At 38.2% G+C, this 27,478-nt stretch overlaps 1 protein-coding gene and 1 long non-coding RNA gene across 5 annotated transcripts in view; one reads left to right on the forward strand and one right to left on the reverse strand.

Moving 5' to 3' along the window:
* Nucleotides 1-27,478, reverse strand: part of LOC129720199 (calcium-transporting ATPase type 2C member 1) — a 125,404-nt gene that overhangs the window by 73,759 nt on the left and 24,167 nt on the right. The gene's annotated exons all lie outside the window — the stretch shown is intronic.
* On the forward strand, nucleotides 23,101-24,667 carry LOC129720202 (uncharacterized). Of its 2 annotated transcripts, none has more exons than XR_008727244.1 (3): nucleotides 23,101-23,174; nucleotides 23,613-23,798; nucleotides 24,199-24,667. It is a non-coding gene; the product is annotated as an uncharacterized LOC129720202 (long non-coding RNA). The 2 variants fall into 2 exon arrangements; XR_008727243.1 differs by having other exon boundaries at nucleotides 23,135-23,284.

The raw sequence follows: 27,478 nt of genomic DNA on the forward strand, positions 1-27,478 counted from the left end.
AAAGTACCTAAAAAAGGTACCCTTACAGAATGTAGTAACTGGAGTGGTATCACGTTGCTCTGTATCGCCCTGTAAGTACTCTGCAGGGTGATCCTCAACCGGATCCAAAAGAAAATAGACGCTACTCTCCGCCGGCAGCAAGCCGGGTTCCGTGCTAGCCGTTCTTGTGTCGACCATATCGCTACGCTTCGTATCATGTTAGAGCAGGTCAACGAATTCCTGAACTCTCTTCTGCTGGTGTTGACTTTGAAAAATCATTTGACCGTCTCAAACACGAAAACATCTGGAGCGCCCAAAGGCGTAGAGTAGTCCATCTGATCAAAGCACAGTAGGTGCGTTTTCGTGCAAGGTCTTGCACGATAAAGTTTTGTCTGACCGTATCAGGGTTACAGCTGACGTGAGACAAAAATGCATACTATCACCGCTACTATATCTCATCGTCATGGATAAAATTCTGTCTAAAGCTATTGACAGTAGACCAAACCGAGGATTGCCCTGGAATCCTCTAACAATGGAGCACCTAATGACCTTGATCTGGCCGACGATATTGTCTTGCTGGCCCAACGTCGAAACGATATGCAGAGCAAGCTCGATAACCTCTGTGAAAGCTCCATGGTAGCAGGTCTTACAATCAACGTCGCAAAGACCAAGTCAATTGGAATAAATATTGTCAATCCCCCTAGTTTTACGACAGCGGAAAAAGAGGTTGAAGAGGTAGAAACCTTTCAGTATCTTGGTAACCAGACTACGCCAGATGGTGGAAGCAAGACCGATATAGCCACACGGATAAGGAAAGCTCGAAGTGTCTTTGCAGGTTTGCGGAACATTTTGCGCTTCAATCAGATCACTCTAAATACGAAAACCCGAATCTTCAACTCGAACGTGAAATCCGTACTTCTGTACGCCGAAACGTGGTGCGTGCAGACGGAGACGTCGCAAAAACTGCAGGTATTTGTAAACCGTTGCCTGCAGTATATCATTCGTGCCTGGTGGCCTCACAATTGGATATCCAATGCGGAGCTCCATCGTCGATGCCATCCACGAACGATAGCAACAGAGATTCAGGAACGTAGGTGGGGTTGGATCGGACACACATTGAGGAAAGGAGCGAACGAAATTTGCAGAGAGGCCCTTGATTGGAGCCCGCAAGGACAACGTAGAAGAGGTAGACCCAGAGGCTCATGCCGGCGCAGCCTGGCCAGTGACTGTTGTCCTGACTGTTGATGAGAACCTATCCTGGCGCCTAGTAAACGCCATGGCAGATGACCGTCGACAGTGGAGAATCTTCACTTCAACCCTTTGTTCTACCAGACCGGCAGACACGGAACATAAAGTAAATGAGGGAGGGTTCTCCTAGAAACAAAATACAAATTTCAACCAAGGTTTGCGGGAAACAGCCTAAAATGTTTGGGATGATACACAGAAGTAAAAATTGACCTTAGACGAATTTTTCTGCCGCCTAATATCGAAAAAAATTAAAAACTCATTTCTCATGGATTCGCCAGGCGTTTGCAATGACTAATAAAAAGGTCAATCTCTGGAAGCATGTTAGAATCAATTTAGGTCAGCTAGCGTATCAAAAAAAAAAAAAACAGACGAGAATCTTAGTTTTTTTACAGAAATTGAACCGACATTGGTATTATAATTATGATTATCAAATAACCTAACACAGATCTGCACATTATGACTTGGAAAAATTCTCATGAACTCATGAAACTCGTGAGCACATGGATAAAAATGTTTATGTAAGGCTCTTTATAATTTTTTTATTACGGTCTGTAAAAAGTTAGGTTGGAATTATGTTGAAAATTCTTTGTGAAAATTAAAAGAAAAATACCTAACTGCTTTACGTGATACACCGGATTATGTGAATCATTACATGTTCATATTTGCTCGTTCTTTTTGAACCCAGTCAACACTGATATGTTGCAAGTACAAAATGTGTGCCACCTTTCTCACAATTCGATGAACGTGCCGATTACGCAGTTTAGCTTAAGTGGTAATTACCGAAGTTAACTGGATTGTTTTTTTAAGCGGTTATGATGCATTTACTTATCAAGAAAAAGGTGTAATTTTGTTTCGGAACTGAATTATAACGTAAACAGAGCAAATGATATCAAATATCGTTGAAAACACAACAAAACATTACATGCATTGCAGTAAACTCCAACAGTATCGGGAATCCAACATAAACGATCATTTAAGGTAATATAAGTAATTGAATCTCGGTCATTGAATTATCGTTAGAATGAGAATGCTTTCACGACAGTACGTAGTTTCCACGAAGCACCCTCCAGACTTACACACTTAATTGTCGGTTGATATCAATAGCGAAATATTTTCCCTAATAGAATATGAGAAACAGGGCTTCCAAGAAATAAGTTTTCCAGCCATTGTTTATGTATGTTATACGCAAACAGTTCTTATACCATCGAAAATTAACGTGTATTGCTTTAACGTGTCACAGAACGTTTCACATACGCCTTCAAAAGCCATAGTTTTTCGGCAGTCTGTAGCCCCCACCCACGGCTTTCCACTTTGCTTCGCTTCTACGTTATTGACGATAGCATAGCGAAGAGGCGACAAGCCCAAATTCAATTAAAAATGTCAGTATCCATCAGCTCGTTTCCGAAATTAAACAATAACACCAAACAGGGTGGATTGCAGCGAAAGCTCAAGAAGCGAAATCAAGTAGCTAATTGTGGGGAACAATTATGATTTCGTCCCTCTGCTGTGGGTCGACATTTTCGATCGGAGAGATTCGTTTTGCTTCTTCATTGATTGTTATGGCGGGGATAACTAGGTCATGAGTTATCCAACATTGATTTGATTAGGATTTAATTAGAAGTTTACTGATTTTTTTTTTTCGTGAAGAATATCAAACACAAATAAAGTTCTTTTATGTGCTCCAAACTCATATCAATGCTTTATAATGTTCTGTTTTTCAAATGGAGATTTGAACTGCTTACAGTTCTACAAATGTAGCTCTCCATCGATATCAAACGGAGACTGCGATTAATCAAGCACAACCGGGGCTACAGTACCCATTCACTTAACATTTTTCACCCTCCATTAAATCCTCGAACCATACCTAGCACAAGCAGCCGCAATAATACATCCTACCTCCAGAAGCAATCAACACCATTCATCAAGTACTTTTCCAAATGACTCCAGAATGGGCCACTTCAGCGTTATCGGTACGACTTTATTGTTTCTCGAGTAGGTTTTCACTCAGCTTCGAAAGTGCTTTACACTTTTTTGTGACAAACCAAAACATGCAAAAGGTCTAGCAAATATGTGTAACCCTTTTCGACATACTGACTGCTAGTTAACTGAATATTTTTAAATTCAGTAATAGAAGAGATTTGAAAATATATACTGCTAATTATCATTTTTGTCTGTTCGTTCCCCATTTTCTGGTATAATCTCCAAATCATTTTAACCAACCGCGTTCACAATTAGGCTAATTTGGGAAGCGATCAGCTTTCACGCTAGCGTTTGATAAACACAGACGGCACCCCCTCAGGAATCATTGGCAGCATCGGAAGACTGCTGTTAATGTTGACTAATCATCTTGATTCCACCTTTCGCTGGTACCATTCAGCCACACTGGAGGGCATTCTGCGACGAACTGGTTAGGAGCTTTGCGGTTTCGTGCGATTCATCACGTTCATCGCCACGACGCGGTAATTCCATTAGCGCCACGGTTGACGTGATTTACTGCACACGGTCCGGTACCTGGTGTAGAAGTTTTTTGATAGTTTTAAGGTGAAGCAGTACCTTGCGTATCGGAGGATTAACTTTTGCCGATGGATAGTGGCAAGTTTGAACAGTGGTGCGAAATTTTTTCATCAATTTATCTTACACGCTCGTTTCCTTGCAACAAATTTAGCCAATATATATATATATATATATATATATATATATATATATATATATATATATATATATATATATATATATATATATATATATATATATATATATATATATATATATATATATATATATATATATATATATATATATATATATATATATATATATATATATATATATATATATATATATATATATATATATATATATATATATATATATATATATATATATATTAATGTGATAAACAAAAAACCAACTACGACAGTAACTTTTCGCTGTCACTTCCACCGGTTTTATGGTTTACGTTTTGAGCAACAGTAGTTGCCCCGAAAAAAGGTATATTCCTATTCCAATCGAACGTTGGTGGAACCCAAAGAGGCTTATTTTCTCCCCATCAAACATCCACCGAGACGGACTGAAAGGCCTAACGAGATGGAAGGAAAGATAACTTTTCCATTTTGCTAAAGTGAATAAGCTCAACCAAAATGCTCGGTTGGAAATTAAAGACACACAAACACAAATTCAGAAGAAGGTTGTTTTCTGGTAAAAAAATGGTTCGCAAATTTTCCCACCTAAACCCAAACAATTTAATTATACGGTTGCTATGTTAACTCCCTTCATTTCATGAAAATTAATTATTAACCAAATTTTAGAATAAATATTGATTCAGAAAAAAAACTTTTTCATTTGCATGGTGAATGTACCAATTGCAATAAAAGCTTTCTTTATTTGAAATAAAAATATGTTCCATTTTGAAGATACTATAAAATTTGGTGTTAACAGATTATGGAGTGTGAGAGATTATGCCTTTATTTCAAGTTTTCACCCTCCCAGCTGGTCTCGAGGCCTAAAAAGCCAGTCGTCGCAGGTTCGAGTCTCGACTCGGGAGAGACTGTTAGTGTCAGGTCAGTAGGATCAAAACGCGCTAGCCTCGCAATTGTCCTATACACTTTAACAGTTGGCCTTAATCTAACCGAGTGCTGGAGAAAACCATGAAGGCATGATGATTTGTTATTGAACAAACACAAATACTAACCTGACTTGAACTCAAGAGATTATGATTTGTATTTTTTTTATTAGGCTGATTCTCATGGGCGCGCCAAAAATAAGTACGATAAATACTACATCATGTTGGCTTGCATTTGTTTTGGGTAATCGAAAACTTTGACAAAGCAACATCACAGGTCTATCGAGAATACTAACGTTCATGAATGACAAAGCGTGAGCAGCAAAATAATGGCTTAACACCTATGCACGGAGGCTCTTTTGCCCGATAAGCCGTCACGCGACCGACGCACTGCTAACTATGGATGTATGCATATAGCTGTTTGTTTTTATGATCAACATTGCAGCTGTCCCAGTCTAGCACGGTTAAAATCTGCTTGCTTCGGGATAGACGAGTTTGCACTATCGATCGGCTGCTGCGGTTTATGCTGCCGTTCTGCTTGGCCATTTTTGGTCGAGAGATGGTTTTCTACCCACGCCTGCATTTGACTATTTCATCCTTTTCAGATTCTTCGTCATACTAAGCATCGTACAAAGCGTTGCAGATAAATGATTTTTGATATTACCAGCGTGTGGTTTTTATGGTTTTCGATAAACATTTGAAGACGAACGTTTCTACTAGCATGTACAGATTGTTTTCCGTGCATCTTGTTGAGTGCTTCCATGGGGAAAATGACTTTAATGCTATGCTTTACGGAAACCTAACACTCACATATATTTGACACTCATATAGTCGTATTATCACTAGACACGGGTGCTTATTACGGGAGTCACTTCACGGTGAAATCAGAGTGAAGTGAACAAAATCCTATAACGGGACTCACGTAAGTGAGAAAAACGTCGCGAAGTGACATCTGCCGTGGAATCTGGGTTTTTTTTAAGGGGGGATTTGTTAGTAGCTTAAGTATTTATGATAAATATTAGTAAATAATGAGTATGTGTGTCCAATCACAAATGGTGACTTCTCAACACTGTTAGAAATTTGTAATTTTAATTGTTAGGATTTGTTTGCTTTCGCAATTAGGACTTATCATTCGTAGGGATTTAAACCTACTTGTCAGAAAAGGGGAAGTAAACTTACAACTAACTTAATTGCTAACTTATTGGCTATAAAGAGAGTTCATCGTAGCAATTGAGGATTGCAACGATTTTTGTCGAAAATTGTTAATTTTAATTTAAGGAGTAAATGTAGTAATGAAGATAGAAAATTAAACTTACTGAAAATATGATTGTAGAAACTACGAAAAATATAGTTCAGCAGGTGGGACCCGAACCCACAACTTCCACTATATTTTTCGTAGTTTCTACAATCATATTTTCAGTAAGTTTAATTTTCTATCTTCATTACTACATTTACTCCTTAAATTAAAATTAAAAAATAGCATGACTTTGCTTAGAGTCGAAAAAAGAAAAGTGAAAATTGTTAATAATTTTATTTGACATAGCTTCTAATGGTTCAACACCAGTAAGTCTATGTAATTCGAGTGTACCAAACCAAGGAGGACGCTTCAAAATCATTTTCAGAATTTTATTCTGAATCCTTTGGAGCGTTTTCTTCCTTGTTGAACAGCAACTTGACCAGATCGGTACAGCATAAAGCATTGCTGGTCTAAAAATTTGTTTGTAAATCAAAAGTTTGTTCTTTAAACAAAGTTTAGAATTCCTGTTAATGAGAGGATATAAAAATCTCGTATATTTGATGCACTTGGCTTTTTTTATCATAAATTAGTCCCAAGTACTTAACCTTGTCGGACCAACTTAAAATAACCCCATTCATCTTGACTACGTGATTATTGTTTGGCTTGAGGAAAGAAGCCCTAGGCTTATGCGGAAAAATTATCATTTGAGTTTTAGAAGCATTGGGAGAGATTTTCCACTTTTGCAAGTAGGAAGAAAAAATATCTAAACTTTTCTGCAATCGACTGCATATGACACGAAGACTTTTTCCTTTTACGGAAATGCTTGTGTCATCGCAGAATAATGACTTTGTGCATCCTGGAGGCAAATCAGGAAGATCTGAAGTGAATATGTTGTACAGGACTGGACCCAAGACTGAACCTTGAGGTACACCTGCTCTGACAGGAAATCTATCAGATTTTGAATTCTGATAGACAACCTGCAGAGTTCGATCAGTAAGATAATTTTTTAGTGGAATCTGGGTTATTTTGGTGCTTATTACGGGAGTCACTTCACGGTGAAATATATTTCACTTTCACGCTCACTTCACTTTTTGAGATCTATTCCCGATTCCACCTCAAGTGAGGTGACAAAAATCACCTCCGTGAAGTGAGCTTGACAGTGAAGTGAAATAGAGAATAGGACAAGTGAAATGAGCGAGTTTCTCAGCTCAAAAATCTCTAAGTCCCGGAAAGTCTATTGAGCTGAAATTTTGTATAGGGCTTATTACGGATGTCACCTCATGGTGAGAACGAAGTGAAAAAATCTCACGGTGAAAAAAAACGCGTGCAAATCAAATGGGAATCACTTTCACCATGCCTATTACGGTTGTCATCTCACCGTGAAGTGACTCCCGCAATAAGCCCCTATGAGAATATTTTTCGACAAGAGGAAACTTTTGAGCCCTACCACTAAACGAAATTCGAAGGTCAATTTCTCCCTTACGTTCCACCGGCCGCAGCTCAAAAATTTATAAGTCCCAGAAAGTCGATTTTTTTTCAAGGGAAACAAAAAGATTAGCCTTGTTACTGGAAAGTAAATCCCATATATACTATCACTAGATTACAAATCAATCGATTTTTAAACTTCCCTATCTTCGTGAAATCATTTCACCGTTCAAAATGGTCGTGAAATAATTCCACGCGAAACGTCGCTTTTTCCGTTTCCACTTCACTCATATGACACTCATAATAACCCAGATTTCACGGCAGATGTCACCTTGCGACGTTTTTCTCACTTACGTGAGTCCCGTAACAGGACTTCATTCACTTCACTCTAATTTCACCGTGAAGTGACTCCCGTAATAAGCACCATTATGAGTGTCATATCAGTGAAGTGAGAACGGAAAAAGCGACGTTCCGCGTGGAATTATTTCACGACCATTTTGAACGGTGAAATGATTCCACGAAGCTGCCATAAGTCTTAAAGTTGATTGATTTGTGACCTAATGGTAAATATTGAATTTATTCTTCAGTAACGAAGCGAATCAGAGTTCGATCCGTGCCTTAAAGCGGTCAATTTTTCATTTTTTTGCCCGATGAAAAAAAAGCAAACTAGTTCAGGAAATTTTCAATACCGGAAAAAATATTTTTTTTGATGCCGAATGTCTTAGAAATGCAGAACACGTCAAGATCTGGTGATATCTAAAAAAAACGGAAAAAACGACTTCCTGGGACTTAGGTGCTTATTACGGGAGTCACTTCACGGTGAAATATATTTTACTCTCACGCTCACTTCACTTTTTTAGACCTATTCCCGATTCCACCTCAAGTGAGGTGACAAAAATCACCTCCGTGGAGTGAGATTGACAGTGAAGTGAAATTGAGAATAGGACAAGTGAAATGAATTTCCTGAACTAGTTTGCATTTTTTTCATCGGGCAAAAAAAATAAAAAATTGACCGCTTTAAGGCACGGATTAAACTCTGATTCGCTTCGTTACTGAAGAATTAATCCAATATTTACCATTAGATTACAAATCAATCAACTTTAAGACTTATGGCAGCTTCGTGGAATCATTTCACCGTTCAAAATGGTCGTGAAATAATTCCACGCGAAACGTCGCTTTTTCCGTTCTCACGTCACTGATATGACACTCATAATAACCCAGATTCCACGGCAGATGTCACTTCGCGACGTTTTTCTCACTTACCTGAGTCCCGTAATAGAATTTTGTTCCCTTCACTCTGATTTCACCGTGAAGTGACTCCCGTAATAAGCACTTTAGACATTTTTTGAGCTGGGAAACAATCTCATTTCGTGAGAGTGAAATATATTTCACCGTGAAGTGACTCTCGTAATAAGCACCACGATGGCACAAATGGACAAAAACCATATGTAAACAGATTGTCCCCATAGTGTCTCATAAAATTTTCAGGAAAACTTGTTAACCAATAATGCAACATTTTCACTATTTCATTTTACAATACAAAGGCTAGAGAAACTTTCTTTATAGCGACATTTTAGCTACGTAGCATTCACCCGAAGCTTCATTAACCCATGAAGGAAATCATTTGCTGGTAGCTTCGAGTCAAAAGCTGGAATGCTGGAGATGAAAGTTTCAATTTGTTTGTTCCATCTCTGCTTGTGGATACAAAATAGTGAAAAGCATAAAGGATGTTTCCTGGTACAATGAAAAGCGAGAGAAGGCACGCCTCTGACCGCCCTGAATCAACAATGTAGAAGTGGAAAAGTTTGACTACTAGTGCTATCAGTAGCCGGAAGATCGGCTGCCGTCCTGTCGGCTTGCGCTTGTTTTTCGTTTAACGACGGTCCCGGTCTATCGGGTAGTTTGTTTGTTAGCACCTGATGCTGGAATGTTGCAACGCTAGTAAACAGGCGCTATTTGATTCTCGATGGCATTCTACAGAAAATCATCTTAACCGGACGTGGATGCTGAAAATATGTCAAGTTTGCTAACGGATTCAGCAGGAAATTAAATGGAAATAGTCGAGCAATTGTTGAATTTTACGGGGTTAAAAGAAACCAAATGATTTGCTCGGAATGTCGCAATGACTTTAGTATGGATCTTTGAAATCTGTGAATACATTGGCTTACACTTTTTATTTTAATTTTCTACGCTGATTCACCACTAGAGTACCCAGATTGCAACTTTAGCATGAACGTTTCCCCGAAGTGGAAAATTGCCGGTGAATGGTTCCAACCCAAGCGAGGCACTTCTCATCTGTCTGACTGCTGGTTTGTCTGTGTATGTTTGTACCTTCCAATCATGTTTTATTGTATTTCAACAGCCATTCCTAGAAACTCGTTATATACAACACTATGGAAGGAAGATAACGGCACAACGATTGTTGGCGGAGTGTGCTTTATCACAGATCAAGGCAGGACGACCAGCTACGAAGCTATGTTCTAAATGTTCCTGTTTTTGCTAGGTGTGATGAAAAGCTTTAAGCCATTTGATGAATGTTTAAATGTGCTATGATATCATTCAATCAAAGTTAGCATTGACTGTTTCGTTTATTATTAATAAGCTGCAGGTCAATAATGGGAACAGTTACTCTTTGTAGTAACCGGGTTTGCCCCTGTTGCTTGTAAACAGAAAATATTACGGTGAACACAATTTAAAAGCGCCCCATGCTCCCAGCGTGAAAGCTTGATTGATGCGATAAAAAATTCGTCTCGGAGGGTAATAGCTATCCGAGTCTCAAATGGACAGAACAAAAAATAATCACGTAATTTTTCGTGGCAATGCTAAGCGCATTAACATTCATGCTTTTCGTTTATTTTCTGTGTGTTCATTGTCCGTTGACCAGCTTTGTGGTAATTGAAAATCCCCTGTGTTGGCCGGTTTGGAACAAAGCTATGGGGGTTGACTTTCTCCGGTCAAATTTTCTTTGGTTTTTCCTAAGTAGATCGATACTTTTGAAAGACCGTTTTCTTTCGTTCTAATTGGAAGTCAGCTCTAATATCGTATACTCGTGTAAGCCCAGATTACTTTCAAACCCACATACTTTGCTTTGTTCCTGCACATACAGCCCCACTTGACAATTATGTTTAACTTTTCATTCATTTTACTTTCGTTTGTGAACTTAATCATGCCGCGGTTCGACCTTAATTTTTTAGTTTCGACTAAGAAAAAACATTTTACCTTCATTCTTGGAATTTTAACCAGCAGCGACAGAAGCGTCAGAAGCAAAAAATTTTTTGAAAAAAATTTCGAAATATTTTGGCATGACCGTAACTTTCGCATATCTCAAAATAATTGGAGGTGGGGTTTTCATAGCCATTGATGCAGAATTTATTTCGGAAGAAATTGAAACAACCAAGGAACTCGAGTATGTGTGCGCTAAAGCACTTATCGGGAGAGAAACACACATTTTTTCCTATGTGTTCTTTCCAACGGAATATGCTTACGAGCAATCTTTCTAATTATTTTTCTAAACCATCGAAACTATCATGTTCAGTATAAAACCAAAAGTAAAGCTACACATGTATTGCGATTTTAATCAACGAAATGCTGACTTTATTCCACACATTGAGAACGAATTACTATATCTCATTGACAAAACTCCATTTTCAGTCTATCTCAGGGTTAATATTTGTTGACACTCTTGAGTGAAAGTGAAAAAAAGCATCCATAAACGTTATTTTTTTACAATCCTTTGAGAGTTCTCCCTTCCCGCTTTTTGCATGGAAGTGAACTGTCAAAACACCTCATCATATTTCATGCGATAGAAGCAAGACAACAAAATCAGTTTATCAGTTAACGAAGATTGTCAAGGCATCGGTCAGTGCCAGTGAAAAAGTGTTTCGGTGAGGTTCATTTTGGTTGAGTGGACTGTTTGTTTTTCTTTCTCGCTTTGAAGTGAAGATCATTTGATTGGATTTGTCGTCAAATTTTATTCCGTAACCGTGACCGATGCGCGCGATCTATTTCATCTGAGTATAACAGCACGTTACTAGGACGAAAATCTAGTGTATCTGAAAGAGTGCTGCGATCATTGGAAGTGAAAATTGAAAATGATTGGCTGTAATTTTCGAAGAATTTTGCTGGGGAAAATGTCTTTTATCAGCACTGGTCTATCTATTTCCAAATTTCTTTCAGGAAGTTCATTATATTCTCAAAAATCTCTAATCGTGTATCTGTCAATCAACTTTCGTGACACGAAGTCCTGAATGCACTTCAAAGCTTAAACGCGTTGACATATCTAACAAATTGCAGTACGCTTTCTAAACAAACTCACAAAAGCCAATGCAGTTACCTCTGGAGTGATCCAGGGTTCGGACTAGGGTCCACCTATTTTCATTTTGTAAGTCAATGGAATTTCCTTCATATTTAAAGTAATAAAATGTACGCGGACGACATGAAACTCTTTATGGAAATCAACAGTGCTAATGGCGCCGAAAAATTCCAGGAAGAAGTTAAATTATTTTACAATAAGTTCAACTTCATTTCAACAAATGTAACGAAGTAGCATTCAGCAGTAAAATCGAAACGCAATTCCAAGCAAAACAGGACAACGATTTTAATAGACTATTTTTTATGTGACTTTTCTGCCTGTATCTCTTAACAATAAAAATATTTCTAGTGTCCAAATGGTTTGTTTCGTTGGTATAGTGTCTTCGACAAAGTAGATAGTATTTTTTTCTTTCCATAAAATATACACTGTAAAAATTACCACACACGCTATATAGCTAGCCACACATACTATAGCTAGCCACACACGCTATAGCTAGCCACACACGCTAGGGCTAGCCACACACCCTATTAACATGCTAGCCACGCATATTGTATAGCTAGCCACACACGCTATAGGCATGCACACACACGCTATAAAGCTAGCCACGCATGCTATATAACTAGCCCCACACGCTATAGCAAGCCGCACACGCTAATAACATGGTAGCCACGCATACTATATAGCTATTCCAACACGCTATAGACATGCACATACACGCTCTCTAGCTAGCCACGCACGCTATAGCTAGCCACACACGCTCTAGATATGTACGCTAGCCACACACGCTATATAGCTAGTGACACACGCTGTAGATATGCACACACGTTATATACGTGCACACTCTATATATACATACACGCTGAATGATGGTGGCTTCTCAAACCACCTGTCGCTGCGAATCTCGTTAAGTTTCTGGCTGTATTCACTTAACGAGATCTGAATTGGATTACCGCTGGTGGGGTCCAACTCAGATCGAAGGGGAGTCGAACTGAAAGAAGTGCAGCTTATCACTACCACTGCCGCTGTTGCTCGCTGCTGCTCCACGCCGTCTTCGCCCACTGCCATCGCTGCTACTGTCCGCTGCTGTTGCATGCTGCTAATACACTGATTTGCTTAAGGAGAAGCAGTCTCTTATATAGCTCAACGAGTGCATTCCCGGCTAACTAGGTACTCTATTCTGTCGTCCTTTTTGGGCAGCAAGCGACCAATCAAAGGTCGACATTTGCGTTTCGACAAGGCTTGACAATTTTCAATAGTACAATGGATCGAACAATCAGATTACAGCTTTCTGCATTTGGACGGGTGCTCAGATGATTTTCCAATCGATTGCTGCAGAAATGACGGAAATCGGTTGGAAATTGACTGAGTTTGAAACGTTTAAAAGTGGACAATTTTTGTGACGCTCTCGATGTTTTCGGTTTAAGAAATTGGATCCCTATATTGAAATTGAACCCCTGTATATGTTGCCGTAAGACGTATTCTACGTCAAAAAAACTCAAATAATTGAGTCATTTTGGATTATTTTGTTTCATATGCATAGGCGGATTTGTCTAAACGGAAACAGATAGAAACAACTGCAATTGCAAGTAGGTACTTTACCGTATTAAGCCAACAGACATTCTGTTGAAGATATTCCTGTGCTAAGTAAGGTAATACAGTGGACTTTCGATCACGGTAAAAAAATAATACTTTCCGGCAAATCTAGCGAATCTTTGGATTCGAGGAAATAATGGAGTTTAATATTTCTTGTTGCATAGCAATGAAATCTAACGAAAAATACTAAAATTTATCATTTCATCAACTCCACAGCTTCGTTGGATTTACGGGAGGATGTTGTTTTGACCGTATCACGAAATTCCACTGTATTTAAAACAACTAGAATTGCAAAAATGTCTCAAGTTGGCCTGATGTACAGAGATTTTGTTCCAGGACGTTAAAGTTTTTGATCATATTATCTCATCTTATCTTATTTCATCATACTTCTCCAGTGACTTGCGTTGCTTGACGACCGTAGGAACAGGCCGGTGCTGGCTTATTGGAAATTCTTTTATATTCTCTATCCAAGTAACTCGTGGAGATGCAGGCTTATCGTTAGTCTTCAAAACTACTTTGTTTTCCCAATTGACGCTATTGGCACCAGATTTTTGCAAACGTTATTTTCATCAAAAATTAAAGCAAAAGAGAAAATAAATTTGTTCCGATGGCTCTTCATAGTAATTTTTTAAGCAAATTCATCATCAATTTTTGCATAAACGGTACAACGAAACATCACGTTTTCCAGTAACCCATCGATCTTATAAATGTGCTCCTGACAACTGATTTTAAATGGTGGAGTAATGAAGCTGTACAAATTGACAAGGCTATTGGGCTTGAGGAGGCGAGCACCATTTCCGAGGCATCATTTGCAGCCCATCTCCTCTCCAGGCGATTACGGATGAACTTTTTACTTGCTTTTACCATTCGGTAGAATCGGACAGACGCAGACGACGGAAAAAAATGACACGCTGATAGTAACGAGTTTTCAAATATCGATTTACCGTTTTCCCGCTTCGTCTATTTCTGTTCGCATCATCACACAAGTTGATTCGAAACTCCGCTGCTCGCTGGAATGTGGTCGAGTACCGCGGTGAGGTAGATGAATCAGTCTTTAATAGGCTATCCTGATTGACAGTTTGAAAGCATTGACGCAGCGAAGGTCTAATATCAGCTCTTTTCGACGACAACAAAGCTCCGCGATTTTGGGGTCTAAATCACAAACCCAGTGATTACATGAACATGCAGCTAGTCGCAGTGATAACTCTGCGTGCCTTGTTCGCACATAACCACAACACAGTTTGTGCTGACGATCCAAACTGGTAAAAGGCAAGAGAACTCTGGATAATTCAATTAAGTGTCACTTTGCTGTCGTATTTTCATTTCCATATGTTACCCGACTGGGCAATCACTCGCTCAAGTGATGATATGTCGATGCATGTATGCCAAAAAGGCCATCCTGCTCTGCGTCAGTGGAAGTGCTGAATGCGGCATGCACCGATGAGAAATAGAGGCAAAAAGTTTCAATACCTGCACTTTATATTTGTTACTCAGCATCCGCTAGATTTGACCAACTCTAGCCAATTGAGAATAATTTCAACTGCTTCGGCGGGCATAAACTGAAACGCAATCGCATTACCCCATTTTCGATGCCTAATCTTTTTAATGTTTCATTCACGCTAAAAACATTCGATTGCTATTCTAGGGCACCACGTTGAGCCATTAGTGTAGCCGAAATGCAAACAGTCGACAGCCATTTTCCAATTTCACGCTTATCCGTACCTCCTTTTCCCGTGGGCTATGAATACCATATTTCCATTACCACATCCGTAGCCATCGATCGATGAGTGGACCGTGGGGTGGGGATGCAATTATAACAAAGACCAAAGGCCGTGGGATTAGTGGCAGATATGAACCCAAAACAAGATTGATTCCACAGAGAATGAACGCGGAAACAATTTTTTTTTGACCTCGTCGTTATTGTTGGTTGGATGATATAATCAACCGCTTCGTCCACCGCTGATTGGGTTTTTCGCCAGTGAGGGGACACAAAAAATGTAGATTTACTGGGATTTTTAACAAATACTTAACGAATTTTCTCTTACAATCACTCATACCATTTATAATAAAAATACACTGAGCATAGAAAACTTTATCGGTACTGTACAAATTTTACAAATTAGTTACAAATTAGTTGAAACACACTAAGCTTGCATTTCCAATTTAGATGTAATCATAGATTAAGTAATAATTAAACGACAGATTATTAAAATATTGTTACATGTCATTTTTTAACTTTCTACAAGTGTTTCATTGTCATGGCGCCCAGATGATTAATTTACATTTTGAAGGACGCGGTACTTAATTACACTTTGAGTGATGGAAAGATAACAAAAAAAACTTTACGAACGTCATTAAATTAACATTGCCTATAGGCATTTAGGTAAAAGAAAATGCATGATAGACAAACATATTCCACTTAATAACTGAACAACGTCTATGACGTTAATATATTCCGGTACGTAATAAACTAGTTATTGTATAATTACAACGGTTGTAGGTGTTAATAAATGTTAGATGACACTTTATAACCTTCGGGAAATAAAACCATTTTCAGATGATTTAACGATAACATGGAAAATCCCATTTCATATCTTCATCACTCGAAGTACAAAAATGCGTTCGCTTGTTTCGGTCCTCGTTTGTGAAGTGATTTATGGAAACGCCTAGTACTTAATTGCTCTCGCTCTGGAAGCAACTACATTGCACCTCCATGCGTACTTATTATACCACGCTACAGATCCAATGCAATAACAGAAAACGAAAAGCTTCAAAGTATTAAGTACGCTGAAAAGGCAAATAAAAATACTCCTACTTCAACGCAATTTCTTTCATGCGTTAGGATCAACTTGCTGCTACTTCTCTTACCGTAGTTCATAGAATCAAGCTAAGAAAGCAACTCAGCTGAGCGCCCTCTCGAGGACAAACCCGAGAGTTAATAAACGTAAACAATCGTATTTTCCCGTGTTGTTCCGTAAGTTTTTGCCACTTTGATCCCCCTCCCCCCTCTCTATAAGTGGCAACTATCCCTTACATACACGTTTGGGTCCAAGATGCTTGTTCAGGTGAAAGTGCTGTGACCTGAAAGATGTTCATGACATATGTATGTATATCACATGCATACTCCATGGATACTAAACGACCAACATGTAGTAGCCGATTAAAGGAGCAGCGAAAACGTCGACGATGAGGACGCTGACGGTGATGACGATAATGTGACAACAAGGACTGTAGCGCCAGAGGAGCTAACTCATTTTGAATTCCGACCGGGCTTTTTCACCAGCGAGGAAACGAGGACTGCAGATTTACAGCAGTGATGCCATAATCAGTCAAATGGGCAAATTTTTCAGGCATGATAAAACCATCGGCCGTACTTCAAAGCAAGGGAAATGGTCACTGATCCGAGTGATGGTGTTTCCCTATGCGTAACTCTCATAGGAGCTGAACGCAAAATTGAGGAAAGACTTGGAGAACTATTTTTAGCAAGTTTATAAAAAAAAACAATATTTAAAAAATTGGATACTAGTTTGAATAAACAAAAGTTTCTCCTTTGTGAACTTGTTATTGAAAGCTGGGAGTTATGTTGAAAGTCGAAAAAAATATTCGAATTCAATTGGCTTTTGTAAGATAATTGCAATAAAAAAAAAAAACAATAAGAGGAGTGTTACAAATCTTCGTTTGTTCTAAAAAACTTCGAGTTCAAAATTGGAAATCAAAGTCACTTGAACGTTTCTTTGTAAGTTACGACTGTTCCAGTATGAGGTCTAGCGCTGGCATGCAGCAGATTCACTTTTTAATGTTTCTGCTCGTATTGTAGCCGTTTTTCGCAAAGCACTCGGCTTCAATAGAATCAATTCAAGTCGGTACCGCTCCCCAGTAATGGCTTCGTTCAGTTTCAACAGCTCATAATAAATAACAGCGACCTGCTCCCACCCGTTACCACAGCACAACCGTGTAGATTCTGCCGAACCGACGACGTAGAAGCATGACCAAGCAGTCCCCATAAATGTCTTTTCTTTAGGCTGCTGTAATGAATCCAGTTTTCATCACTCCTCACGATGAGATGAAGAAATTTTTTTTCTTTTTGTCGCTGAAGGTTCAAATCATAAGAAACTCAAGTTTCTTTTTTTTATCATTCCCAAAGCATTTAATCGGCTCAATACTAAAGCAAGCTGTTCCTGCGTTTGGCATGAAACCTCTTTGAGCAACTTCTCGAATTTAGATTGTTGGCCTTCTTTCACCTGAACAGTCGTCAACATCAAAATTACCGTCTTTAAGGGGTTATATAAAATTTTGTTTAAGAAAAATGAGGAAACTTTTAATATTTGCTGTGTGGCAATTTGTTTATTACAATAGAGTTATAATTTTATAATAGTACAACTTTTAACAACGAAAAATCAAATAAATTGAGCGTCTTAGAAGAAAGGAACACAAAAAAATGTTGGTTTAGAAAAAATTACAATTATTATATCAATTGCTTCAAGTTTAGCTTATGGGACCGTCACGTGTCGTGCTTCAAATCACATCTTTAGGAAAATTTTGGAAAATATTCTCAAGAAGTACTTTCAAGCAGAGCAATGAAAATAAATCATTTTTTATGGGGTGGGGGGGGATGTTAGGTTAGGTATAACATTACTTTTCAACTCAAAATAAAAACAATAAATAAAAAGGACACAGCTATATACCACAGAGTTCAACACAGAACTATTTATGATACTTGCATAATTTATTTTTAGTTCTATGATGGCTTTTTTGCTTAAGATTTGCTTGAGATGAAAAAAATCACTTTGCATGTTTGTTTATTCACAGCGCAATTTCATTCATTTTTCAGTCTCTTTAATCCTACAAAAATTGTGACAAAACGTGAATAAGAATGCTTGACTATTGTAACATAAGACGGCCTTCGACCAGACCGAACCGAGCGCCAAAAACATTATTTCGAGTAATCGACGTTCAAAGTTTAACCACCCCATATATTTTCTGTAAGCTGCTACAATGAATTTTTGTTTCAATATTATTATGAACTGTTCAAATGATTTCGTTCTTTCATTAACGATGGATTATTATTCCTCACATCCACTGCTGTTGAAAACTCAATTTTGTGAAAAATGGCGCTTGGTTCGGTCTGATCGCACGTCGACCAAATGGAACTCGAATTTATTTCCTAATTCATATTCCTTTCAGAGAGCGAGTAATGGCGCTATAACCATGAGCAAAAATGCTAGGACTAGAGTTAGTACTCAAGTACCAACCGTAACAGTTGAAGCGAGCAAAGGCGCTATTATATCCTTGGTTTCAAAACCCGAGCATAAGGAGAAAATACCTATGTTCCATTCCAGGAAATTGGTCAACAAGGGAGTGCACTTTAGGCCTGGCCGTTGGCGGAAAAATGTATGGAGTTTCACTTTTTCTTTCAGTCAAATCGTTCTAAATTAGAAAAATTTCATTTTTACAAATTACTCAATTTTTAGTCTTTTTAGGCAGCGGATACCAGCAGCGGCAGTGCAGCGACTACCGTTGTGCGGTAGCAACAGCGTTAACGATGGCTACATTGGCCAGCTTTTTTCCAGCGAAAACCTGTCGTATTTTGGCAACACACAAACGGGGCACACTGTTTCCAAAGCTGCAAAAATGTGACCGAAATTATTTTGACCCAAAAATAAATTGAATTTAGAGCCACAGTGTCTACAGTACAGTTGTTCCATCAATTATTCGCCATGTTACACAAAGTTACAGTTTCGTGATTGATTAACTTAACAAGCGACACAAGCGAATTTAACTTTTTCATTTTTGCATATAAAAATTCACTGTGTTCGGTAAAGCTGTAGCACATTTTATAAGAAGCGAATTTTTATATGAAATAATGAAAAAAGTAAAATTCACTTTTCACTGTTTATTGGAATCATCACAAAATTGCAACTTTTATAAATTGGTTAATAATTATTGGATCAATCGAATGAAATAATCTGAAATCATGTTTTTTGGGTCAAAATTATTTTGATCACGTTTTTGCAACTTTGGAAACAGTGTGGGAAGGTGTTGGCAATCAAAATCTTTCGGCCGTCAAATTTTCAGTGTGAAAACAGCTTTCCACTATGTTATCATTGGTCGTTTAATGCTTGCTTTTCCTAACACGGACGACAGAATAATAAACCTAGTCAACCGGGAATGCACTCTCTGGACTACATCAGACCCTGCTTCGCTCAAACCAAACTGTTTAGTAGTGGATGGCCACTAGAACGGTCCTAACTAAACAGCAGCGGCAGTGGATAGTAGTAGCGGATAGCAGTTGCGGTATATCCGATCCCTCTTGCAGAAGGTTGATGTACTGCGAACTGAATCTACCAGTAGCAATCAGAGCTGCAGCAGGCGGCGATTTCGAATACCTCGCTGCCTTCCATAGCGATCGAACCAATCAGAGTAAACAGCACCTTCACAGCGCTAGATTTTAGATCTTCCTTCTGTGTGGAAAGCACCGTCGACATACAGGCATGTCCCCAGTTTTGTTTCAACTAAAAACTACAATCCTTTTACAGATAACTAGGGACAGTGGTAAATCGCGATTTCGCGGAAGCCGCGAATTCCGTGAAATCCTGCATCGGCCGCGAAATTAACTAAAATGCGCGAAATGCCGCGAAAACCAACAACACGGACAAATCTACAGATTAATCGAGGTGCCCGATGGCAACAGGAGGCCTTTTCCTATGCAACCAATAGGATGGAATAGTACTACTCTTGCCGTGAGATGACAATGTGACGTAAAGGCCATTTTTTCGAATATGGAGTTTTCATACCAATTTGTTCACTATTCGAAGACCTATATTTTGGTATCTTCCTTTTCGTTGTTATTTATTCGTACGTTGTAGAAAATCAAAAAAAAAACAAAGTGACGTAGGCATCAATTTAAATACAAAAGTGGCAAGAAATTTCAATGGTTTTCGGTTTTGGGCCGTACTGAAAAACGGATCACTTGGATCTACATCACAATGTCATATCACGGCAGCACTGCTCTCTTACAACGAGATTTTGTCAGCCTGGGTTGATTTGTTTTCGGGTTCTCGGTTACTAGATCCTCTTCGAGCAAAGATTCTGGCGATTGAGGGCCTGCATGATAGAATTCCAGAGTGTGCAAAATCGAAGTTGCAAGAGGTACCTACTTAGTTCAAGTAGCAAGCATTTTTGCATTTTAAAAAATACGCGACAGTGAGATTGATATTATAATTTTGGTAAGTATTCGAAACGCCGACGGTTTCTTGAACATTTTCGGTTAGCAAATAAATATTTATCGAAACTCCGGTAGCGTGAGTCAGAATAACTTAAATAATACGTGCCTGCCGAGACCAAATATGTTTGAAGACAATTTGACACAGTAGTCCGCACTGCAAAGAAATCATGAATCGTACAAGCACTTTATTAAGCTTTTTTTGAAGAAAAGGTTGCCGCGAAATTACCGCGAATTTTGTATATTTTCTATTTTGTCACCCGCGAATTTTTAACTTTTTTGCCGCGAATTACCACTGTCTCTACAGATAACAAATATATTTATTTGAAGTAGCAAATATAAGTTTTCCACATTTGAGCCTACAGTAATCGCGAGTTCAAGAAATGATGTTCTACATATTGCTAAGAACTGTTAGCATCATGATAAGAAAATACAGCACCCAAGATTGGTTCGCAGTAACTTTACAAAACGTATTACAAATAAACATAAGACATAAGACAGACTGCCGTAATTCTACGTTAATCTTGCGGTCGTATCTTATAAACAACCTCTTCAACTGTTTTGCTACTTCTAGAGCACTAAAACCAGCATTATTGAAAGAAAAATAATTGTGTGTGTGTGTACCGCTAACTGTGTGTGTATCGATATTTTTCATGAAAATTGTTTTCAGTTTCATATAATATCTGAAGTTGGAATGCATTCTTAGTCGAAAAAGTTCAAAATGAAATGATTCATTCATGCGAACGAGAAATCTTCATTGTTTATGGTGAAATTAATAAAATTGAATTACCAAATGAAATACTAGCAGTAGAGCATGCTAAACCGAACGACGAAGCCGTCAAATACCCAGGTCCAACATTCAATGGTTTCATTTTCATTTTATTTTAAGTATCTGTAAATGGACAAACTCGCTGAGAATAAAAAGATATTTTATTTTGAGATATATTGATGCATTTGCAGAAGAATTATTATAAAGGTTTACACTTCTCTCTAACAACAGACAAATCATAAGGGAGAAATTTGTAAATAATTTTACATTTCAAAATTTTCAATTGATGGAAACTGCATTGTAAATTTTATTCACTTAACACTTTGATTATTTTAAGAACCCCGTTTTTATTTAAATTTCCGACTTACCAACGACCACAAGTTTCACGTTAACCGCTTTTCCTTGCCTCAATTTCAGAATTCAAAACTTTAAAAAAACTTTTTACTCGCTTCATTTTTGTGCAAAATGAATCATTTGACGAACTAAATATGGCATTATAAACCTAATGTTAATAGGTTTCGTATTTGCAATGTTACAGACACTACTTGGGCAATCGGTCTGGTCAGAGATTTGAATAAAACAATTTTTTTCACAGAGAACTTTTGAATATACAAAGTAACTAATGTCAAAACAATCCATCGTCAGCTAAAGGGCGATATACGTAACACAACAAAAATGGCAACCATCAAGCGCGTTGGGCTCCTTCTCCAGAACCAGATACTCGAAACTGACCATGTGTTAGTGAAACAGAAGCAACAGATCCTCAGTAAAACAGGAACAACCGTCCTTGGTTACTGCCGTGGTGCTAACATGCTATAATAGCTACACAAGGACAGCAATTCAATACACTGAGAAAAAAAAACTTTTAATTTCTCGAGAAAAAAATAACGGTTCAACTTTTGAAGCTGTTTCCGGTAGATTGAAGATATAACACTAAAATACTATTCTCTGAATTTTACAACTTCTTATATCAATTCGAAAAACCTAATGTCAAATGTACTGAATGTTTTTAGTGTTCATTTTGGTTAAAACCCTCCTGTGGTGAGCAAGGATTACAATACATACACGTATGGTTTGATAGGAATGTAAACTATGGCTACAGGCTGTGCAACCAAACGTACGAGAGCAGCAGAGAAATAAATGTGGGACAGAAAAAGAGCAGCGCAACGGACGTGTATAATATAACCCTCGTCATCATTGTCGAGTAGTTGGGTTTGTATAGCATGGACCAGCAGACAAATGCTGAAAATCCGAGGAATCATCGAGTAATGGATTATGTTGACAAGCAGTAGAAAAATGGTTACCAACCATAAGTGGTCTGCTTGATAATGTGAAGAGTTTTCACCAGCAGAAACGCTCAAGCTTTCACCATTCGAACGTAATTTATACAATTGCTATGAACTAAAGAAGACTCTCTCTGGCCTTTTAAAACATTTGACGCACGTTTGCTGAAATTGCATGCTTAGTGTATGAGGTCCTTAGTATGGAAGGATAGAATCGTTCAGCTAGCCAGCATCATCAGGTCTGCCGTTGTCGTTGTCGTCGTATTCACCATCATTTTCATCACGTGTACTCGAGAGGGGCTTTTGTTTTTTAATTTTTTGCCCGTTTATTTCCAACTCAAAACTGAACTGCCGGCATTTCTGCCGCTGATAAGAAAGTTTACACTCGGCATTGGAGAGTAAAACTAGCGCAAAGTGAAACGAAACAATGAGGCTTGTAATTAACAGAAGCTCTTTTTAAACAGTTTTGTATTCGTTTTGTTGGAAGTGTGAGCTTCACCCGGGCTTTGTTAACTGCCTCGTTTTGCTTCACTGCGAACCAAGTGTATGTAGAAAATTTGAGATTCGTTCAGTTTAGTGATATGAATTGGCCAACGTCACAGTCCATTTGAAACACATCAAATATAATAGTGTGTACGACAACAAAAGAACCAGGTATAACTTAATTAATGGCACTGCGATTAGAAGTAATCTGAATGACAATGATGACCTTTTGTCGTGTTCAGCTGGCACTTTTCCCAGCTAGAAAAATTAAGTTTTCCGACTCAAAAGAAAAACAAAACATACAACGGTTTATGAGTTGTCGTACAAACCGCACACACGTTTACTAAAACAACGTTTTGAGATATTCAAATATAACGTCACGCGTATGATTTTAGAAGGAGTCACGCGTCATAAACCGATCTTAACAACATTATGAGAAATTTTTTTTTTTGAAAAAATTTCACATGAAAGCCACACACGTTTTTTATACCTTTGGCAGATTCCATGCATCACAAAGGTTTCCCAATCGCAAGAGTTCGAGTTAAACAAGCAAATATACACAGCTGGACGTTAAGACGATGATTCATCCTGTCGGATCGTATTGCCAACATCCGTCATTCACAGGCTGCCGTAGGAGGACAGCCACATGTAGTCGATAGCATAACGACGTTTGTTTCATGCGAAGGTATGAAAGTTACAAGGGTAAAGTATAATTAACAGCATTAATAATTGAAAAAATGTGTTCGATTAATTATTGAATGTATATGGGCTACAACTGATTAGCAGATTTTATTTCGAGTAGTAGGTTAAATAGGGAAAGAAAATCTTTTTACACTACTCTGCTTTGTTGACACATTGCGAACATACAAAAATTAGGCTGTTTCTGTATGTAAAATATATACAGTCTTGTTAAAACTTGTGACACTTAACTGTTGCTATTATTTGTAATCGTTACGAATACGCATAAGACTATGCTATTTATGTTTCTTTGATTTTATCAACCAATCACTACTTTTTTCACTCAACATGTTAAAGCAAAAAAATGTATTGATAGAGAAGGCTCCGTACTTGCATTCTATTTTCAGACGATATTTTTCAACGAGATACACAAGACGAAGATTGACGGATACACAACCGTCCAAAAAATACATCCAAATTTATATCCCTTGCATTAAAAAAAATAAAATAAAATGCAATGCTTGTATACATCACCAGGCGTCTCCATCCTATGGAACTGCCCACTCCATCCAACAGAACTGCAAATGCTGTTACAATCCGACAAAGTAGTGGATTCAACAAAAAACTATAGCAAAAGCAAACGAAGAAACTTGTACTACTGTCGGGAGAAAGAGAATGATTTGCTTTTTGATGCAATCAAAACTTTATTCGAACTTCTCGAGGAATATCCAATAGTTGGCTCATACTCTCAGTAAAAAAGAGGCTACAAAGCAGGAGTAATGTTCGCACTGTCCAATTCATGAATGTCTTATCAAGCGGTATTTGATGGAACGGTGAAAATTATCAAGTAACGAACAACAAAAGATTGTATACAAAATGAAGCCTGTTATATAGTTTGAAACCAGAACCTTCACTGGAATGAATAAACTTATCACTGAGTATCAAGTGACCAAATGGGACTCACTCAACACGAACCTAAACTTTCACAGTGTAACCTCAACAACCAATCACAATGGATAGGGGAAACTGTCACGATACAAACTAGTAAAAACGGGACGAACAAAAAAGCTTTCTCTCCTCTTTCTTGTCTGCCCCTTCCTACTTCCGGTGGAGCTATATTTCGCCTCATCGGTTTGCGTTCACTAGATATTATGCCAGCAAGGGCTGACGCCTGTAGAATGATGGCCTCCATAGTCACTGAATAGATTGTATCTTCTACAGTGAAGATGATTCACGTTTTTCCAGACAGTCAACCAACGGAACTAAACCAGTTAACCGGGATAATCGTACTACTTCGTAGGGTGCATGCATTTGTCTCCTTTAACATCATATTTTTCAAACTATTTTCAAATAGATGCTTGATGAGGAAGATTTGAATGCAGTAAATTACCAGTAACATCCATGTTGAATTAACTTGTACCAGTTAACAATCAACAATGTGAACAAAGTTAAACCGTGCTAGCATATTTTTGATATATCGCCACGACATTCGTTCGCCCAACTTTCATTCACAGGTGCAGCTGCCACCCTCACGGTCTCCCGTTTTATAACTTGACAACATAATAATGATCTATACTCACCATAATGGTGTCTACTTCCTTTCCCTGGTGCACTTTGTGCCCTGGAGGAAACACATTCAATCTCTTTCACCCCGGATATTCAGAACAAAACGCAAACTCGTCCTTTGAACAACTTTTGCGTTGAATGTTACGCTTTCATTTTCATTCAACATCGAATTTTCCAATTTTCATATCTCTGACAATTACAGCAATTTTTCATTCTGGAAGTACTTATTTGTCGTCGTTTTTCTTTTTATTATGAATTCGAATAGCCATCATTCGACAAGTGCAATCATTCTCTTGCATTAGTCTCATATGAAACGAAAAATGTTAAATAAATGCAAATTCCCTAATCGACTTTTGGTTCATATTATTTATTTCATTCAACGTCTTTCTGTTCACACTATTATCTTCCTTCCACTCATTCAAAGATGTTACAAAACTACCAAAACTGATTTCGAATCGTTTTCGAACAAAACGGAATGATTTTGCATTGATGCTCCCTAAGCATCGATGCATATGGGTAAAATAAAAAAAAAACACATAAAATATAACTGTTGAGATTGCACATTCAATTTTTCAAACATTCACTTCCAAAATGCTACAGCCGTCGACAGTGGCAACTATTTTGCCATCGGCTTCGGCCTCCCAGCGAAACGAAACTTTACGACTTACGCGTTACTCAGTGAAATTCCAGAGAAATTGATAACAATAAACGTGCAGCAGATGCACCGTAAAAATGCTTACGACCTCGAAAAACACTTGAACTTATTGGTATGTACCACGGCAGTGCACAAAGTATCAGCATTATCGTTTTGTTATAGATTTGAGCACCGAAGTTTTGAAATGTTTCAGCATCACTTCACGAGTTAAATTTAGTACTACTTTTAGTACGATTTTTCCATACACAGTTCGCTTGTTGTTTTCTTTTTTTTTTTTTTGAATTCTATTTCGCGTTTTTTTATTCTATTTCAGAGCGACCGATTTGACAAGAATCAGGTCCAAAGTCACCGGTAACCCTTTGAAAAAAATTAGGCCAGCTTTAAGTTTTCCGTTTTTTTTTCGGAACACTGTCACGTTACGTTACGTTGCGCTGTAATGTTACATAACACTGCGGGAAGGCCCTGTTATCCGCCTCTTCATCTCACGGCTAACCTCATTGTCGCACGTCATCAATATACCCAGGTGAAGAAAGTAAGGTCTTTTTTTACACGGTTTTTTTTACGCAGGTTGCTTTTCCTAATTACTTAAAAACATACATCACAATTTTTGGTGTAAATACTGAAAATTTTAAATGTTGAATTTTGGTCTCTAGATTGATCACTATCATTCAAACGAGTTTTAAACACTTTAAGACGGTTTCCTTCGTTATATTTGCAACTTAAAAAAGTCTTTCGTTACGCGATCCCATACAAATTTGGAACGCATCCCTCATGTAAAAAAGGCCTTACCGTAAATTCGTCAAATGATTCCCCATCTATCACCACCGCAGCACTAGCATCCGATGAGCTACCACACTCTTTACCAGGCACCCTGTACTTCGTTTTCAAGCGTTTATGACAGACCCAATTTGTCCGCAAAACCTGGGAGCACGTGATACTTCGTCATGATGGTGCCACTTCTCTGCACGCCAACCCCCCCGTAGAGCACCTTCCAATGCGATGTTGAAAGCGTCCGATATTTCCCCGGCTACCCTGACGCATCGAGCATCTGTCGCAAGGCAACAGGTCCTCTAAAACCACATTGGTATTCGTCAACAAAGGTTCCCTGCAACGACCTCAGTCGATGAAACTGGATGCGGAAGAGAATTTTGTATACGATATTAAGAAGAGTTATGCCCCGATAGTTACTACAGTCCATGCGGTGGTCGTTTTTGTAGATCAAGCATATAAGACCCTCCAACCAGTCCAAAGGGCAATTCTTCATCAGACCAAACTTTCAGCATGATCCGATGAATGGCACGATACAGCTGTTTGCTCCCGACTCTGAAAAGTTGCCGTCCTTCCAAGCTGCTTTACAGTTCTTCATCTTTTTAACTGCTTTCCTCACCTCGTCTATGGTTGGTGGATCCACAGCTTGTCCATCATTCTCAATGTCAATCTTACTCCTTTTGACGCCACTGTCTTCC

This window comes from Wyeomyia smithii, chromosome 2 (assembly GCF_029784165.1).
Source record: "Wyeomyia smithii strain HCP4-BCI-WySm-NY-G18 chromosome 2, ASM2978416v1, whole genome shotgun sequence".
Lineage (NCBI taxonomy): Eukaryota > Metazoa > Arthropoda > Insecta > Diptera > Culicidae > Wyeomyia > Wyeomyia smithii.